Genomic DNA, 19,670 nt, shown 5'->3' on the forward strand with positions numbered 1-19,670 from the left:
CATAAATCTACTAAGCACACCCATAGCAAAAGCTATATCAGGTCGTGTACACACTTGAGCATACATCAAACTACCAACTGCTGAAGAATAGCGAACATTTCTCATCACCATCCTTTCTCTATCATTCTTGGGACATTGATCATTAGAAAATTTTTCACCCTTCGTGACCGGTACACTTCCAGGAGAACGATCATGCATATTAAATCTCTTAAGGTTTCTATCAATATAGGCTCTCTGAGACAATTGCAACACATAATTAGTCATATCTCTAACAATCTTGATGCCCAAAACAAAAGAAGCCTCACCAAAATCTTTCATATCAAAATGGTTGCACAACATCTGTTTTGTCTTAGCCAATAGGTTAGTGTCATTAGTAGTTAGAAGTATGTTATCAACATACAATACTAGAAATATAGAACTGCTTCCATTGACCTTCATATATATGCACTTATCAACAACATTCTCCTTAAAGCCATTTTAGGTGACAACCTCATCAAACTTGAGATATCATTGCCTTGAAGCTTGGTTAAGACCATAAATTGACTTCTTAAGCTTACAAACCAAATTACCATTCCCTGTTTGTTGAAAACCTATTGGTTGAACCATATACACATTCTCAAATAAATCATCATTCAGAAAAGCAATTCTGACATCCATCTGGTACACTCCAGGTCATAATGCACCACAATTGCTATAATGATCCTAAAAGAATCTTTTATGGATACAGGAGAGAATGTCTCTGTATGATCAATTCCTTCCTTCTGGCCAAACCCTTTAGCTACAAGTCTAGCCTTGTACCTCTCCACTTGACCATTAGAGTTTTTTTTAGTTTTAAAGACCCATTTGCACCCAATAGGCTTGCTACCCACTGGTAACTCAACCAATTCCCAAACTCTATTTGATGCCATGGATTTCATTTCATCTTCCATTGCATCCAACCAAAATTTTGAGTGCGAACTGCTTATGGCCTCCTCATAAGTGATTGGATCTGAATTATCACTTATGTCAAAATCATACTCCTACAAGTAAACCTTATAGTCATCAGGTATAGCTGATCTTTTAGCCCTTTGTGACCTTCTTAAAGGCACATTAGCATCTACAATAGCTGGAATATCTTGCTCCTCAAATATGGGTTCATCCTGACCTACCACTAGTTCATCAACTACTGGATTAATAATATCTCTATCAGGAACAACAACACTGGGAATGAATATATTTTCTTCTCTAAATTGAGGCTCCCTTGTACCATTACTATCATCAAACCCAAAATCATCTTCAAAATAAACAGCCTTGTTTGACTCTACAATTCTGGTAGTGTGAAATGGACAAAAGAATCTTGAACCCCTAGATCCTATACAATAGCCAACAAAATGTCCACTTATATTTTTAGGATCCAACTTCTTAATTTGGGGATTATAAATCCTTATTTCAGCTTTGCAACCCCATACTAAAAAATGGTGCAAATTAGGCTTTCTTCTTGACCACAACTCAAAAGGAGTCTTAGGAATGGATTTACTTGGAACTTCATTCAAAATATAAGCCACCATCCTTAAAGCCTTTCCCCACAAGTAATCTGGCAAACTAGAATTTGCCAACATAGATCGCACCATATCCAACAAAGTGTGATTTCTCCTCTCAGCTATGCCATTCTGCTAAGGTATACCACACTCACGTAAATATATTGCAAAAGGCTCTGGGTTTCATTCAGTCTCATCACATCTGCCACAAAATTCACCACCTCTATCAGACCTCACAGCTTTTATTTTCTTATTCTTTTGAAGCTCCATCTTTACTTTAAACTCATTAAAAGCAGCTAAAGAATCCGACTTCTCACGGATAAGCTCAACATGTCCTTAACGAGAGAAATCATCAATAAAGGTAATAAAATACCTATAACCATCCAAAGCAGTTAATGTAAAAGGTCCCCATATATCAGTATGGATTAATTCCAAAACATCTCCACACTTTACTATCTTATCCTTTCTAACCTTAGAAGTTAATTCCCTTTCACACATTTAACATAAGCCGACAAGTCCGAGAAATCAAAATTAAGAAATATTCTATCATTCACTAACCTTTCCATTCTATGCCTAGAAATATGTCCCAAATGCTTATGCCATAACATTGAGGAATTATCATTAACTCTTGGATGTTTAGAAGCAATAATAGGGGCAACAATAGAATTAACAGAATAATTGGGACTATCATTAAATAGATCAAGTCTATATAAATTGCCACATAAAATTCCAAAACCAACAACTTTATCATCCTTATACATCTCAACTTTATTATTCCCAAACAAAAAACTAAAACCTTTACTATCCAAAAGTGAAATAGATAACAAGTTCCTCCTACTTGAGGGTACATATAAAACTTTTTGTAATTCTAAAACATATCCAGTGGCAAGCTTCAACTTGATTGTTTCCATGATATCTACCTTTACTCTTGAGCTATCTCCCATATAAATATACTGCTTAAGATTGATTGGCCTCCTTTGCCTTATCATCTCCTGTAATGAATTAGTAACATGAATTGCTGCTCCAGTATCAAACCACTAAAGTATTCATTGGCACATCAATAATATTGATCTCAATCATTAAAATATTACCTTTCTTTTCTTGGTTTCCCTTTAAATGCCAACAATCTATCTTCTTGTGTCCAACTTTATTGCAGTAGCCACACTTTCCATTAAAGTAGGCTTTCCTTTCTTCTATGTGATGCGCTCCATCTCTATGCCCTTTTGGCTTCATACCAGAAAACTTCTTCCGACTAGGCTTAAATCCTTGTCCAGACTTGAATCCTTGTCCCTTCTTTTGGAAAACCCTCTTGGACTTATCTACCTGATGTGAAACTCTAGCAACAAATCTTGACCTGCTTAGCTTAATATCATCCTCCTCTTTTACAAGAATAGCAGTCAATTCTTCTAAGCTACAACCTTCCTTCTTAGTATTTAAACTAGACCTTATATTATCAACTGAGATGGAAGACTCTTCATTATAGAATAGGTCAAGAACTCATCTCCAATGTCCATCTTAAAGTCTCTCAGCTTATTATAATAAGAAGAAAGTAACATAATATGGTCCCTTACTCCTTTAGTTCTATCATACTTAGTATTATTCAAAAGGTCCAAATTGTAACAGTCTACTCCACCCATATGAGATATTGTCTGCTTTGGGCCCTACTCGCATGATTTTAAAAGGCCTCTCAAAGAAAAGGTATCCACAACCCCTTATAAGGCATGCTTCATTCCTCTTTTCAACCAATATGGGATCTCACAATCCACCTCCCTTGGGGCTCAGCGTCCTAGCTGGCACACCAATCCAGGTATTGGCTCTGATACCAACTGTAACAGTCCAGTCCACCCGCATGAGATATTGTCTGCTTTGGGCCCCGCCCGCACGGTTTTAAAAGCCCTCTTAAGGGAAAGGTATCCACAGTCCCTAATAAGGCATGTTTCGTTCCCCTTTCCAACTGATGTGGGATCTCATAATAAAACTGTAACAGTCCAGATCACCCGCATGCGATATTGTCTGCTTTGGGCCCAGCCCACACGGTTTTGAAAAGCCTCGCAAGGGAAAGGTATCCACACCCTCTAATAAGGCATGCTTCGTTCCCCTTTCTAACCAATGTGGGATCTCACAATCCATCCACCTTGGGGCCCAGTGTCTTCGCTGGCACATCGATCCAGGTATTGGCTTTGATACCAATTGTAACAGCCCAGACCACCCGCATGCGATATTGTCCACTTTGGGCCCAGCTCGTACGGTTTTAAAATGCCTCACAAGGGAAACGTATCCATACCTTCTTATAAGATATGCTTCGTTTCCTTTTCTAATTTATGTGGGATCTCACACAAATAATGATGCTTCTCATTCATAGCAAACTTGATAAATTTCTTTCCTATCTCTTCAAGAAGTTCCTTTACAGTTTCCACCTTTGGAATACTTGCATAAATTGATTCATCCATATAATTCTCCATCATCATCATGCAGCACATATTAAAATGCCTCCAATCCTCATAAAGTTTCCTATCTGTTGCACTACTCTCATCAGTTGGTATCTCTGGTAGATCTATCTCCAAAGTCAAATCCAATTTCATAAAGGTCAAATTCATAACGAAAGTCTTCTTCCATTTCTGATAATTTGTCCCATCCAATTTCATCATGGCAGTTATAGGTAGAACAATCGGGATGCTACTAACTGTGAAAATAGTAAACATAACAAAGTATTTAATATATATAAAACAATAACTATTTTCCAGCCCTTCAAAACAAAATATAAAATCGATATTGTTAGGGTCTTTGTAGCACTAAAGACACCCTTTTACGGGCCAGGGACAGTCAACCAAATAACCACAATCAAATGCATTGAACTGAATCACTGACAGAGTAACTCAGAATCTGCGATTCACGGCATTTAATCAACTTCCATTGCCATTCCAGACGTCATACAAAACAACTAAAACCACCGATGAGGTAGCTTAGTTTCCCGTATAGACCCTGGTTAATAAGTGGGAGAAATAATGTATTGGCAATTTCATTAAATAGATAAATATAAAGCATCCCATCCACTATGCCACCATACATTACATTGATATACATAATGCAGACAAAATAAGTCTCATGACAGGTGGTACCTAAAACTCCACACTACTATACCAACTAGGCACAAAGCCTCTTTAGGGCAAGCTAACACAATCCAAATTTTCAAGCATAGATATTAAATTTAATTCCAAAAATAAAATAATTAAACAAATAAATAATTAATTAAGTAACAAATAAATAAATTCTAACATTTACTAGCCAAGATTTTTAGTAGCAGCAACATCAATTAAGATAAGAAAGTTCTGAAATAGAGCATGGAGGACTTTAGTTAAGGATATGATCGATTGAGTAAATATGGAAACTTAGTGCCTGGACTTTTGAAAATAGTCGATATATTGATTTTCCTTGTAAGTAGAGAACTATTCATTCTGGCCATTACAAATTTATTCGAAAAGTGTGTTTCCTTTGTTAATACGTATTAACTCATAAATTAGAAGAGGCACTTCATGAAAATGAAGTTAACTTGTTTTTCTTTTTATTTAAAACTTACTTCGACTTTGAGGGACAAACATGCTCCACCAAATTTGACCACAACACATTTTTTTTATTTGTGGATGGACAAAATTTTTAATTGGGATTCTCAAAAATCAGGAATATCCTTTAATTTCCAAATTATATGTAATAATACAACAAACTAGTTTATTTTATTTTATTTTTTTTAATTATGTTCAATGAAAACAAAAATAGAAGGCTATCAAACATTACAGGGGATATGCAAGGCCGAAAAACGAGTCCTTGCAGATAATACCATTTTCTGCAAATTATTTGAAAATTCAAAATGAAACTTCATTAGCTTGAATAACGTTGGTGGATAGGGAAAAGGAAAGAAAAAATGGATTGGAAGATGCCAATCCTAGTGCTAGAAGATTTACGCGAAGTACAAAGATTGTCTCTTACAAATAGTAATAATAAAAAATGTTAATATTATTTGCAAAGGTGAAATTGGCCTAATTACAAACAATAAAACTAAAGTGATCATTAAATTGTTCATTAAATAATATGATGAATGATATGGTAATATTTAATTGATTTTTTTCTTAATTCATATGATCCATTTTTTATTACATAATATGTCAACCAATTATATAGTAACACATTATTATGCAACGTCGTTTGATAAATAGTTTTAGTAAACAGTTTGATAACATATGTAGCATTACTGATGCAAAAACATCTTTTAGGAAAATCAGTTATACCTAAAATTAATATTTAATATGGTTGATGTATGATCACTTAGCGTGAACATAAAACGTAGATTGCTAAATTAGTAATTCATCTTATTCAAGGGACAAGCCAGATCGAGATCACAAACTCAAATAGGAGAAAAATTATTACAACACAAAATGATAAAAAAAAAAAAAATTATGCTATAATCATGACCAGTAACCAAAAAATTTTAAAACATAATTTTGGGATGTTGGATTACATTGAATTGGATTGGACTATTTTAAATTTGAATTCAGTGTAATAGAGTCCAGTATTCCTTGTAGTCCAACATCTTAGGAATGCCAAAAACAACACATTTATACTAATGGCTGTAGTAGAAGTGCAACATATATTTTGGTGACAAATTCTAATCAATATTTGGAAAGGGATTAAAACCCTCCTTCACCATTTTCTGCACAGGCCAAAAGAGTGGCTTTGGGAGGTTGTCCCATTCATACCAATCCCAACCATCACATTTCGTAGGCTTAAGATTTTCAGGCTCTTGAAGAGGATCTCTCAAATATGCACGTGGAAAGATGGCTACATAATGAGAAGGCTTTACTTCATCTAGGAAAATGTTGTTTGTGACTGTGAGAAACTCTATCTTCTCAATGTCCAAATCAGTCTCTTCCTTTAGCTCCCTTGCTACACACTCCTCAAAGCTCTCCCCTGAAATCATACACACACAAAATTTGGAAAATCAATGCAAGGTTTCTTACCAAACAGTTACCAAAATTAGGAACTTGTAAATGCGATCCATTTATATTATATACATATTAACAAGAATGAATTTGGAGGGTATGAAAGAGGAGACAAACCAAAATCAAGATGGTCACTAGGGAGTGAAAATTTGGTATCACCAACACCGGTGGAGCGTCGTCGGCCCAACAGCACGGTTTTCCCTCTTACCAAGAAGACCGCCACCCTTACTTTCGGTGCCAGAGCCTACACCATCGATATCCGGTTATCCATTTCTATATGATTCTTCCCTTTTTTTTTTTTTTTTTTTTTTTTTTTGCTACCACCTTTTCAACCGTGTAATGTCTCCGCTGGTTTGGTCCTATTTATACACACATTGGAAGGAGATGAAGAGGGGCAAGTTGCATGCCAATGAGATCACATGTGTCAAATTGAAGCGGGCTTTTCTTACATTGGTCCACCCATGTGGTTAGTTTATTTATTAAATTAATAATTTTGTTTTTATTTTTTGGTCGAAATATAAATTAATATATAGTTCGGCTTTTTACTTTTATAAATTATAGCCGGCTGTTGCTGATGAATAACATATAAATTTACAATAGTACAACAGGATAAAAAATTTCATCAAAATTCTAAATCAAATGACATGGCATATGATACATTATTTATTATTTGATGTAAATTAATAATATTTTATTATTATGAAAGATAAAAACTAATAAAAAAACAATTCAATAGTGATCAAAATTTTAATTTATAAATTTGGTGAGTACAAAATTATCCATAAATTAATAGTCCAACCATTGCTTAATTTACATGGGTTTTTTCAGATTAGAAAATAAAAAAAAATTAAATAGAATCAATTAATACTTGCCATATCGATATGTATTTAATTAACAATGAACGTTAATAATAATAAATAGCAATTTTTTAAAAATGCCATGTGTTATATATGCATACTCTAAATGACAATTAGCTAATGTCAACTAGGAGTCAACCTTTTTGTTGGTGAATAATTACGAGGCAATCTTGTTCTGAATTAACGAGTTAATTTCATCCTCGATATTATAAATAGACATACTATCTTTTTGACTAACGAATCTCTTTTGGAGATCATTTTATTCTAATTACAAATTAATTTTTTTTTAAAATATCAACTTCATCAAATTATAAATATATGTTACTCATTCAAAATCATTTGTATATAATACAAGAAATAGTTTATAACATTGTATCATGTTATGATCAAAATTTTCATTGAGCAAATATGTCAAATAATATAATTTTTTTGATAAATGAAGTCTTTTCTTTTTAAAATATTTTTTAAAAATTGTTTAGCAAAAGGTAGGAGTCGTTAGAAAAATAAATATTGATAATTACTGATGATAACAAAAATACCATATATAGCCTGTGGTCGTTTCCTTAACACACCATATATTGTATACGTGTTTTTGGGTCTTTATAGATAAGCAAATATCACTTATTTGTGGAGGACCAACCAGAAACCAAAAAAAAAAAAAAAAAAATCGTTTATATTCATTGTTCCATATTATCTTTTTATGGTTGGTTCAATTAAAATTTTTATATTTCAAAAATTTAATTTATTAAAAATTAAACAAAGTTTTTTTTTTTGGTTTTTTTTTTATTATTATCATTTTCCCGTCATCTCCGATGCAAGTTCAACAAGAGAGAATCACTTGTATTTTTTTTTAATTTTTTTCCCATTCTACTGCCCAATACGAAAGTTTGTTGGGAGCAAAGAAGAAAGGAGCCAAGCTTCTGCTACCGAGCGCTTCTCTTCTATTAGGGTCCGCCCATGATGATTGGAATCCGCTCCCCCTCCCAATCATGATGATTCCCTATTTAGGTTAAACCCCCCCCCCCCCCCCCCCCCCCCCCCCAAAAAAAAAAAAAAAAGATTATGTATTAGTCAATAGTTGACTTACTTTTGGTAATGAAACAATAGTTGACTTTTATCTCATAAAGTTATAGGGAAAATATCATATGTGTTAGGATAAATTTAGAGTAATTAAATTTTTTTATCAAAATTTTAGTATTTATGATTTGATAATTTTTAAATAATTTATCTAAAACAATATAAATTTAATATTATTAAAAAATTATCACATAATTGATTATCAAAATTTTGATAAAAAAATTTAGTATCTATAGTATTGTTTATAATATTATATTGTTTGCAATTCTATTTTAGACAATTTCATTAGGATTTTTTATTTTTTTATTTTTTAGTTATATTGAAGACAGAGAGAATTGAATCATTGTAAAAAAAAAAAAAAAAAAAAAAGACTTAGCAGTGGAATATGAAAGCCCTTTAATGTTCGATTTTCAAAAGGTGCACAAGTGGAACAGTGGAAGGGGGAGGGGGATGAATGTGCCTCTGAAGGTCATTTGCGTCCACCATGATGATTCCACTGCCACTCCCAAGTCCCAACGTCATGCTTTCCATAATTAGATCGGCATTTATTAGTCTTTGACTTTAGAAAAAAAAATAGTATGCATTTAGTCAATTGTTGACTTACTTTCGTATAGAGTTATACAGTAACAACATTCCAATTTTTCATATAATAAGAAAAATTTTAAACATGAAAAGTAAAATTTTTAAAATTTTTTCAATAATATTATATTTTTTATTTTTATTTTTTTAATGAATATTTATTATTATTTTTATTTTTAACAATAAATATTTTTAAAATATATTCATATAATATAATAATTTTAAAATTTCATAAACATTAAATAATATTAATATAATATTAAAAATAAAATTATTTTTAGTTTTTTAAATTTAAAAAGTCAAATGTATTCTATAATTTTAAAAACCAAAATATAGAACGTGTTGAAATTTATTTTTAAAGATTTATTCTTCAAAATAAAAAATTTATAATAGATTAAAAACTTTTAGGGATGCTCTAAATATCATTATCCCCTTTATTTTGAATTTTTCTTTTTTGTTTTCTATTTTAGAAAATTTCATCGTAGTCTTCATCAAATGTGTTTTTCTTTTCCTTTTTTTCTTTTTTCTTTTTGGGAATAAAGAGCCCTCATGAAGTTGGTGAGAATAATAATCATTGTAAATTTGTTTTAGAATTCCAATAACAAAAAACCTGTTAAAATAAGTCGTATCAACCACATGCACGATGTAAAGTTGGTTACCAGAAAAAACCACGATGTAAAGTTTGGTGGCTATGGTTTAATTTGGCAAGTCTCCACAGACTCCACTATAGGTAGGACAATATTAAATAAAATCAATGGACCTTTTGGGACAATATTCAAGTAGTTCCCTTCACAATCCTCAATGCAAAATATATAGGGAAATTTAAAAAATATATATACATATATAGTGAGTTTAGGATAAGGATCGACCGCACAGAAATCATGTGGACCAAAAACATGCTTATTTTGCTGGCTGTTGGATTGAAATTTATGGTCCAGATTAGATTGCCATTTCCCTCCCATTCTTCTCCTTTCCCACCCACCTCCGGCCGTGTTCGACGCCCATCTCCCACCGTGTTCGAGCAAGCAGCCATCCCATTCCCTTCCTTTCCCTCCCATCTCCCATCTTTCCAGCCAGAAGTAGGGACCGTTCGATAGCCAGAGCCACCGCTATTCAGCCCATATCGATGTCCTAGACCATCCAAAACCCACGGCCAGAAAGAGCCACTGTTCAGGCCAATGTTCGTCTGAAACCCACTGCCCAGGCCATCGCTCAGAGAGACCATCTTTCTCTTTTTGATCTTTTTCCTCAACGAACGGCAGCGATTATGTTAGGGCTATGGTTTTTAAATACATTATTCAAATTTTCATTCAATTATTTATTTTTTTTTTTTTTTGGGTTTTGATCGATCTTATTCTTTTTCTATATATTGATTTATTTATTTTTGAGATTCTCTATCATGAAGATAGGTTTTTGAATTTGTATGTAAGATGCACCATCGACAAGGTTCTCGTCCTCTGATTTGGTCATGTTTCCTATTCTGTTTGTCTCCTTCTTTTTCTTAGGGTTTCCTTTTTGCTATTTTGCTTGATTCTGTGTAATTTGTGAATTTTTGGTACTCTACTGCTATCTGAACCAGCACCCCAGCTTTCTAAGTTCGCAACCATCGCGCTTGTTGTTATGGATTTGAAAGACGTTCAACCAGGAACCCAGAATTCTGCTACTCTCTTTGTATGTTTATTCCAATTTATATACAGTATCAGAGGAAATAGTGCTGGATACGAAAAGGAGATTTCTTTTGGAGAGGATGTTGTGATTGTGGCGTAGGTTATTGATTTCGTAATTTCAGATAATTTAATAGCAACTCTCTTTTCTTTTCTTCTTCTTTTTTTTTTTTTTAATGGAAGCTTTTGTCTTTCATTATCTCCAATAATTCGCTACAAAAATCATGGCAAAGACAGTGCATACCGCACTGCCATTTCCAAATCGAATTAAGGGTGGTTTCAAGGACACACTTCCTGATGATTTGCTTGCTGCTATTTTGAAGGTTGGATACCTTTGATCAACTTTATTTAAAATTTTCTACAATTTTCAATAATAAATGTTTAGAACGAAGATTGGTTCTGCTGCTTGGGGATTATGCTTTTTTGGAAGTTTGGTTAGTGTGAAGCTATAGTTTTTATAATTTTGCACTTATATATTGAAGCTTATCAATGCAGGCAGTGATAGAGAAAAACAAATTTGAATACAGGTGAAGTAGGAGACGTAGTTGTTGGCACAGTTTCAGCACCTGGTTTGCAGAGAGCAACTGAATGTAGGAAGGTGGCATTTTATGCTGGATTCCCCGGTAACTTTTCTTTATTTTTCCTTTTAAATTTATGTTTTATCAAATTAATGTGCAGTTCTTCACTACATTGTTTTGAACTTGATAAATTCTACTTCATGGTATAAGACTACACAACTTGTATTTTAGGGTATTCATTACCTTATTTGGAACCCATATTGTAAACTAGGATTGGATCAATAATGAGTAATCAAATATTACAAGTTACTCTTCAAGTTTTCAATATTATAATATTTCTTGGACATTTGGTGCCCTGATGTAAGATTCTATTTAGCTTATATTTCCACTGTACTATTTAAAACAGAAACAATGCTCATAAGAACATCAACAGAAAATGTTCATGAGGCCTTTAGGCTGTTGCTGACGTTGCTGCTTCCATTAAGGTGGGATTTTATGACATCAGTAAGGAACATCCTTGAATATGTTTTACACAACCTCAACTTTTGGCTTTGACCATTTTTGAATTCAGTGCAGGAATTGGAGCAGTATTGTAGTCCATGACAATAAATAAAATGAATAGGGTTACTAAAGTTAACCCAAAAGTATATTTCAAAGGCTACATTTTTGTTCTTCATTTCTTTTTCTTCTTCGAAAAATGACTGAAGTTGAATAACTTTTTTGGAGTATGATACGGTGTCAAGAGGTGGAGATCTTTACACATGCCCATGATTGTCTTCTTCCTGATGGTATTACATCTGAAAATGTCGCACAACGTTATGGTGTGACACATGAAGAGCAGGATATGGCTGCTGTGAGGTGTATAGATTTAAATTGTATCTTTACGATTGTTTTGGTAAAATTTAGTAGACCATCATAAGGATAAAATATAAAATAAAAATTATTAATTTATTTTTTAAAGTAAGTAAAATTGAAAGGATATTGTTAGGAACTCTGATTCTAATTACTCACATTACCTGCGAATTATAGTATGCCAATTTGTTGTGGATTACATTGTTCTAAAAAATATAACAGAAGTGAAAGGGAAAAAAAATTACGGTACTAAATGTTATAGCAGGTTATATTATATTTAAATTTTGGAATAGATTTTGAACATCAAACATTAACATAAGAATTCTCATTCATGTATAATTCTTACACAACTTGTCAGCTAACGCTAATATCCAAGTCAATTTCATCATTTAATAGGTACATCCTCTGATTGATGCCCCAACGATTTGTTGGGTGCTTAAATTGTTATATTTTTATACACTAGATTTATAAATTGGAAAGTCCCCTTCTAGCTTCACCTTCATCTTTACCAAGGCCTGGAGCAAAAATCAAAGTTAAACACGAGTTATATTAAATTGCATCATGCATGATAAACCTCAATCAATAACAACAAAATTGACCTATAAGTGTCTATTATATATATATATATATATATATTAAAAAACAAAGAAACAAAAAAAAAGAAAACAGAGTGCAAAACCAATTAAAAGAATTCACTTGCCTGAAACCGTATTCTGAGATGAGTCACTTGCAAAGTTATAACACGTTACCAAGCTTTTTTTTTTTTTTTTTGATTACACATTCCTAAGTTTTTATCATATGCTCCAGGTTTATCATATGCGAGAGACCCCTCCTTAACAATGGCAAGCAAAAATTCACATCGTAATTGAGAAAGTCCCTCTTAAAGTCTTCATACCTACACCCAAAACCAATGGATTTATGCAATGCTTACAAATAAATCAAATGACTGAAGAAAATTTAATACCTTGGAAGGCCATGAGGCTCTTACATAGAACTACTTGCTCAAGCAACAAATGGTTGATGCAACGCCCAAAGGATTGTCCACAAAAGAAGAAAAAGATATTAACAAAAGACTCTGTTGGCAAAATATCTTAGAGGGAATAATGAAGAATAAAAAGTATGTAACTAGCAAGAATTTTATCTATCTTAGAGGGAATTACCTCTCAGACATCCTCATGTAATAACTGCTATTTAGGTATTCTTTCTGGGGGCAGAAAGCAATTCATTATCAGCTTCCTTGTCATTGCTCCCTTAAATATTGCCTGCAGAAAGTGCAAAGAAACTTCATCTAAGACCCATCATGCATATATCTAGAAGCACATATATGAAAGAGCAAGAAGAAATTCTTAGAATCACAAAGTAAGAAAAAATATAGAATCTATCATATGAAATGGTTAGAAGTAAAGAAAACTGCAGCAAAGAACCTTATATATTCTTTGATGTATCCTAAAATTACCAGACTTTTGTCACTTAGATACAGATCATATTGAAACACATATTTTGCCTGTACAAGAAAATTTTGTCTAATCCAAATACTAATTGAGCTAAAATTTTATAGATAGTTTATGAGTGTTTTCTAAAAGCCTGACTGCTAATAGAAATGGATTACCACTAAGACATATACAGGGCATGTAGCAAGACCATGATGTGACATGGCCAACAACTACAAGAAACGTGGCTGCTAATAGAAATTAGAAATAGGCATCTAATTTCAATTCAGGAAATTATGTGTCCTCATATTTATATGGCATCAAAAACACCCATAACTTGGAACTAGTGTTGTATTTGAAGAAAGTTAAAATAGTTATACTAAGAAAGTCAAATGGTTTATCAGAAAAAAAAAAAATTCTTATGAGAGTGCCAGTTCATTCATGGTTTAATTTATAAGAACCAAATGCCATTTACCTCCACAACATCAATGAAGTCTTGCTTTTGGTGAAATGCGTCAACCCATTTAGTGTGATCTGCAGTCCTGTGTGACAACAAAACAACAGTCCAATGTGAACCACTATTCTCTCAAGATCTCAGTTGCGGGATGCTACTTAATATATCTAAAAATTTAAAAAGATTCTCCTTTCCCCCAAAGCCCATCCAAAAAAAGAGATAGATTCTATTTCTTTAAAATGCAAAGTCACAACTTTTATCCACTCAATTCATCTATAATGTGCAAAAACATCAATAAAGGAGTGCAAAATGCATAGGGTCCCATTTGCAGTCACATATATTACATAAAAATCAGTTCAATTCAAATCCAATGATGTTCAGCATCAAAAAGTAATTTGCAAAGTGGAAAGATGGGCCTTAATGGAGGGTTTTTAAAATCTGATGGTTTAAAGAGAAAAAAATACAATGAAACAAATGAGAGGGAAAAAAGATTAAACCGTAGAATGAAAAAAAAAAAAAAAAAGAAGAAGAAATAATATCCAGAATCTATTGTCGAGGAGGAGACAAATAGAATAAGAGGCACGGCCAAATCGGAGAATGAGAACCTTGTCGATGGTGTCTCTGATGGTGCATCTTAGATACAAATTCAGAAACCTATATTCATGACAAAGAATCACAAAAATAAATAAATCAATATACATAGATAAGGAATAAGATCGATCAAAACCCCAAAAAAAAAAATTGAATAAAAAAATTCGAATAAGGTATGTAAAAACCCTAGCCGTAATGCCATCGCCACTGCTCGTTGAGGAGAAAGATAAAAAAGACAAAGAGTCTCTGTGAGCGGTGGCCTAGGACGTGGGTTTTGGATGGTCTGGGACGTCGATATGGGCTGAACAGCAGTGGCTTTAGCAGTCGAACAGTCCCTACTTCTGGCTGGACAGATAGGAGATAGGTAGGAAAGGAAGGGAATGGGGTGGCTGCTTGCTCGAACATGGTAGGAGATGGGCGTCGAACACGACCGGAGATGGGTGGCAACTGAAAGGATTGGGAGGGAAATGACAATCTAATCTGGACCATCAATTTCAATCCAATGACCAGCAAAATAAGCATGTTTTTGGTCTGCATGGGCTTCTGTGCAGTCGGTCCCTATTCTAGACTCCCCCTATACATATATATATATATATATATACACGGAAAATTTCGTTTCGAAAGCAAATGCTAGCAGCTTTAGTGGCTTCGTCAGTCCATTTTAGGATCTACCATTTTAACTATAATACAATTAAATTTGAGTATTTTGAATTTAATTTATTATAAATGGGTATATCTTTTTTAATTGTTCAATCTAATATTGTCTTGTTGGGCAATTCAATTGATCCATACAGTTATGAAGGAATCATTTTTCTCTATAAAAAATGCTTTTTCTAGATGTCACTAAATAAACTTAGACAAAGAGTATTTTTATTTTTATTTACCATATTTGTATTGCAAAAAAAATTTACTATATTTAGGTCTAAAGAATAACTATCCCTTAAGTTTGGATAAGGAATAAATATTCCTTAAAATAGGAGAATGACTAATACCTAAAAAATACGCATTCCAATTCAATTGTTCGGTATAGATATACCCTTCCCCTATTCCCACCTAAAAAATAGGAGAATGACTAAATTATTTGCTTTCTTCCCCTATTCCCACCTACAAAATATACCCTTGGGATTTTAGGAATCACTTTCAAATACACTGTTACTTTGAAAGTCCTAAGGGCAATCTAGGCTGCAAATTCAGGAACCATTTCGAGTTCAACATGTGAACAAACAGTACATTTTTACACTAATTACAAATTAACTTGTTCCCCCCTAAGGAAAAAATAAAAAATAAAAAAAAATCTTTAAAACAGAGGAAAAAAACTAAACAGAAGAAGAAGAAGAAGGTGACATTTGCTTTTTTTTGTTGCGTTCATCAATACAATTAGTTAAATTTTTTTAGAGATTTTGAAATTAAAGCTACACATATTGGTTTTTTATTTGTTATTTATTATTTCATTTTTTTACTTTAAATGCTAGCTAGATATCTATATAAGCTACAAATTTAAAGGATTTAAAAAAAAAAAGTGACCAACAAACAAAATACACAAAATCAAACACATCAGCCGTCTCTCTTGAAGGAAGAAAGTCGTTTTAGTAATTTAGCAAGGAAAGTTCTGAGATAGGGTGTAGGGAACTATAATGACATGACCAATCGAGATAAAATGTATCAAATTCGGTCTATTACCGATTGAAAAGTGTGGGTCATCGACCAATCGAGATTAAATGAAACAATTAGGTCTGCTAGCCATTGAAAAGAGTGGGTATAATGATTTCCCCTGCAAGTAGGAAACTTTGTCTTCATGAAGTTTTGTGGAACAAGCATGAAGAAAACTTTGTCTTCATGAAGTTTTGTGGAACAATCATGATTCACCAACTTTAAACCTAGTTTTTTTTTTATTCTTTATTATTTTGTTTTTATTATCGTTATTAGTAGTATTATTATTTTTACTAGTAGATTGAGACCAGGTCTTTATCTTGGGTTTCTTATAAAACAGTAATATCAAGTAATTTCCTAAAACTATTTGTTTTTGTAAATATGCTCATGGAAAATAGTAATATAATCTAGTCAAATATTACAAAGGAAGCACATGCTGAAAACAGAGTCCTTGAAGGTAAAACCCCTTTGTAAGTTCTTTGAAATTTAATTCCACCCGAATCTCTCTTCGTGTTGGCTGCAAATTAATTTCAAAATTGTAAACAAAAAAAAATTCATGCCTGTAGGACCATATATATATATATATATCAATAACAAATTTATGATTTTATTATGATCAAGTGAAGAAATACTACTCTTAATTCTTTTTTTTGGTTTTTGTTTTTGTTTTGTTAATACACTAATTCATTAGTCATGTTAGAGATAATGAACTATTGGTCCACGTCAGCTAAAAACTTTTAATTTTTTAGCTTGCCTTGTCAACATTCAGAGACAATGAACTATTGGTCATATCAGCTAAAGACCTTTTCACTTTTTAGCTTGTCTTGTCAGCATTAAGTTAAACTTCCCCTATCATTGTCAACTTATTTTGTTTCAGCTTTGTTAAAATGGTTGTAAGTTATGTATTTCCCCATAACACCCTGTTCCAAAGTGCATTGAAATTTTTTTCACGTTGATCGAGTTTGACCGTCATTGACCGAGAATGGATAAATTTTGACTTTTTGTTTTAGATAAAATTTTGCGTTGACCGAAGCACCATTGTGATGTATGCTTAATCCCAAGTTCGTAGATGATAGCATGTCAAAAGTAGAACTACCGTTTGATTATGAGCAAAACAAGTTGCAGTCTGAATTGTCCGAGGGTGTCAGATTTGACTTTTTCTTTTTATAAATTTTCGCTTTGATTCATGTATGGTTGTAAAGTATTCATCGATACAAGTTCATAGACTAGTGGTACGCCTAAGTTGGATATTTGGTTAGAAAGTTATGGACTTACAAAGTTTTTCTGAGACATCGTTTAACGTGCATTGATATGTGTGCATAGTGTCCATTAACATTGTGCCACATGTCATATTTTTGCCCAACTCGTGAGTGCACAGTGGCACCCATGGGCATTTTGATTGGGCGAGAAAGGGAGAGAAGGAAGAGAGAGGAGAAGAAAGAGGAGAGAGAAGGAGGAACTGGCTTTACACTATTCACCATTTTCTAGCCACCACAGTGCAACATGCACCGGACCATCGTGAAGCCAACCTGAAAACCGACCGACCACCCATAATGCATGGCCAGATCACCGATGATGTGCCCAGATAAAGCCTTTTTTGTTGATGGTGTCGTTTCCTTCCACCACCGATTTCTTCCAATCCAGCCACCCATTTTCGACACCGCTGGTCCCATTGGCTTACCCCTCCTCCGATCTGCCTCCCCACCAAAAATCACAACCATTGGCCACTGAACTCACCTCCAATGGCAAGATTCTCCGGTGGGCATAGCGACTCTCCATGAAACCTCATTGCGACGAGTTCTCGGTGATCCTACCTACCATTTTCCACTAATTTAACCTTCTTGAATCCAAATCCGAGGTTGGTTTCCTTCAATTCTTGACGGATTGTGAGATCCAAGGACATTAAGTTTGAGAGCTTTTCGGCGAGATTCCGCCACCACATGTCCGATCTCCGAAAGGTAAGACTCAATTCTTAATTCTTGCATTGTAAACTTCATTTTGATATATCATTTTTGAATTTTGGATATCGTTTATGATGGCTTCTCCGGTTACCGTGTATAATTTATCCGATTAAAATATTAATTTAATTGGTTTTGTGTAATGTTGATATTTTAAGGGTACGTGTGAGTCGTGGGATAGATATCGTTGAGGATCTTGATTGATACACGTACTTGAGGTGAGTGATCCACCTTCAAATTTATTTTGAGGCTTTAAATTATATATATTTTGTGATAATTTGAAAAAATACATAAATTGTTTTTGATATTTAAGAGAAATTGATATTTAAAATTTATAATGCCAATTTATGATTAATTAATATGTGTAATGCTACCGAATTATATTTTGGGGTTGTGAATATATATATATGGTGTTAATTGAATTTCTGAAAAATGTGTTACGTATTGTTAATATTTAAGAATTTATTATTTAAATTTATAATGATGATTTATGTTGAAAAAATGTATTTTGGGTTTTCAAAGAAATTACTTTTTAGAATTATTGTTTTAAAATATTATTATATTTATCATGAATTTATGATGTCAAAAGTTATTTGATTTAAGCATATATGGCATGGAATTCATATATTTGGTTTTAAAGAAGTTATGGATTTAAATTACTGTCAACTGTTGTTAAATATTTATTGTTTAATTTATTGCCTATAATAAATGTATTTATGTGGATTTAAGCAAAGGTAAAATTTATGTGATTTTGATATAAATTGATTTTAAGGTTTTGAGAAAAATAATTGTATTAAAATATTGAGATCATAATTCGCATTTATGCATTTGATTATTTATAGATCTGGTTTTTATGGTGTTAAAAAAAAAAATGGTATATTTATATTAATGGATTTTCATTCATGGATTTTAAGTGATGAATTACGATGATGGTTTAAAGGAAATGTGGATTTATTGATTTGAAAAGAGATATTTAATCCCTGTATTTTTTTATGGAAATGCTGAAATTATGGATTTAAATTGTAGTGAGATGAGAGGAATAAGGTGTTGTTATTAGAAGTGTGTTTTTGTGCAGAGAATTTTATGGTAAATCCAACCTTTAGAGGAGATGCTTCCGGATTTTCTATTGGAAGATCCAGTAGGATTTCCTTGGGATCAGGATTTATCTAGAATTTCAATAAGGGATCTTGGATGGGTTATGACATCTCAGATTCTCTTTTTTGTAAATCAGTGATTCTTTCCTCTTCCATATAAGCTAAGAGCTAAGCTGTTCTCCGATTTCAATTTATTCAAGAACATATATCAATTGCCTTGATGATTGCTGTCAATTGAATTGTCAACTAGGGATCTCTTCAAGAGTTTCAATTTGTGCTAAATATAAAAAGAGGAAAGAATTAAATAGGGTCGTGTCAAACAACCCAAACAACAATTCAACACATATATAAATGAAAATGGGGATACCAACGGTTGAACACAAAATTACCAAGGCTTTGATAACTTTGTTAAATCACTATAATTATTTCAAAAGC

At 32.8% G+C, this 19,670-nt stretch overlaps 1 protein-coding gene and 1 pseudogene across 1 annotated transcript in view; both read right to left on the reverse strand.

The window, feature by feature from the left end:
- LOC125421975 (wall-associated receptor kinase-like 8) overlaps positions 1 to 19,670 on the reverse strand; it is a 37,956-nt gene that overhangs the window by 16,143 nt on the left and 2,143 nt on the right.
- Positions 6,178 to 6,782, reverse strand: LOC112491270 (geranyl diphosphate phosphohydrolase-like; annotated as a pseudogene).

Source organism: Ziziphus jujuba, chromosome 4 (genome assembly GCF_031755915.1).
Source record: "Ziziphus jujuba cultivar Dongzao chromosome 4, ASM3175591v1".
NCBI classification, from domain to species: domain Eukaryota; kingdom Viridiplantae; phylum Streptophyta; class Magnoliopsida; order Rosales; family Rhamnaceae; genus Ziziphus; species Ziziphus jujuba.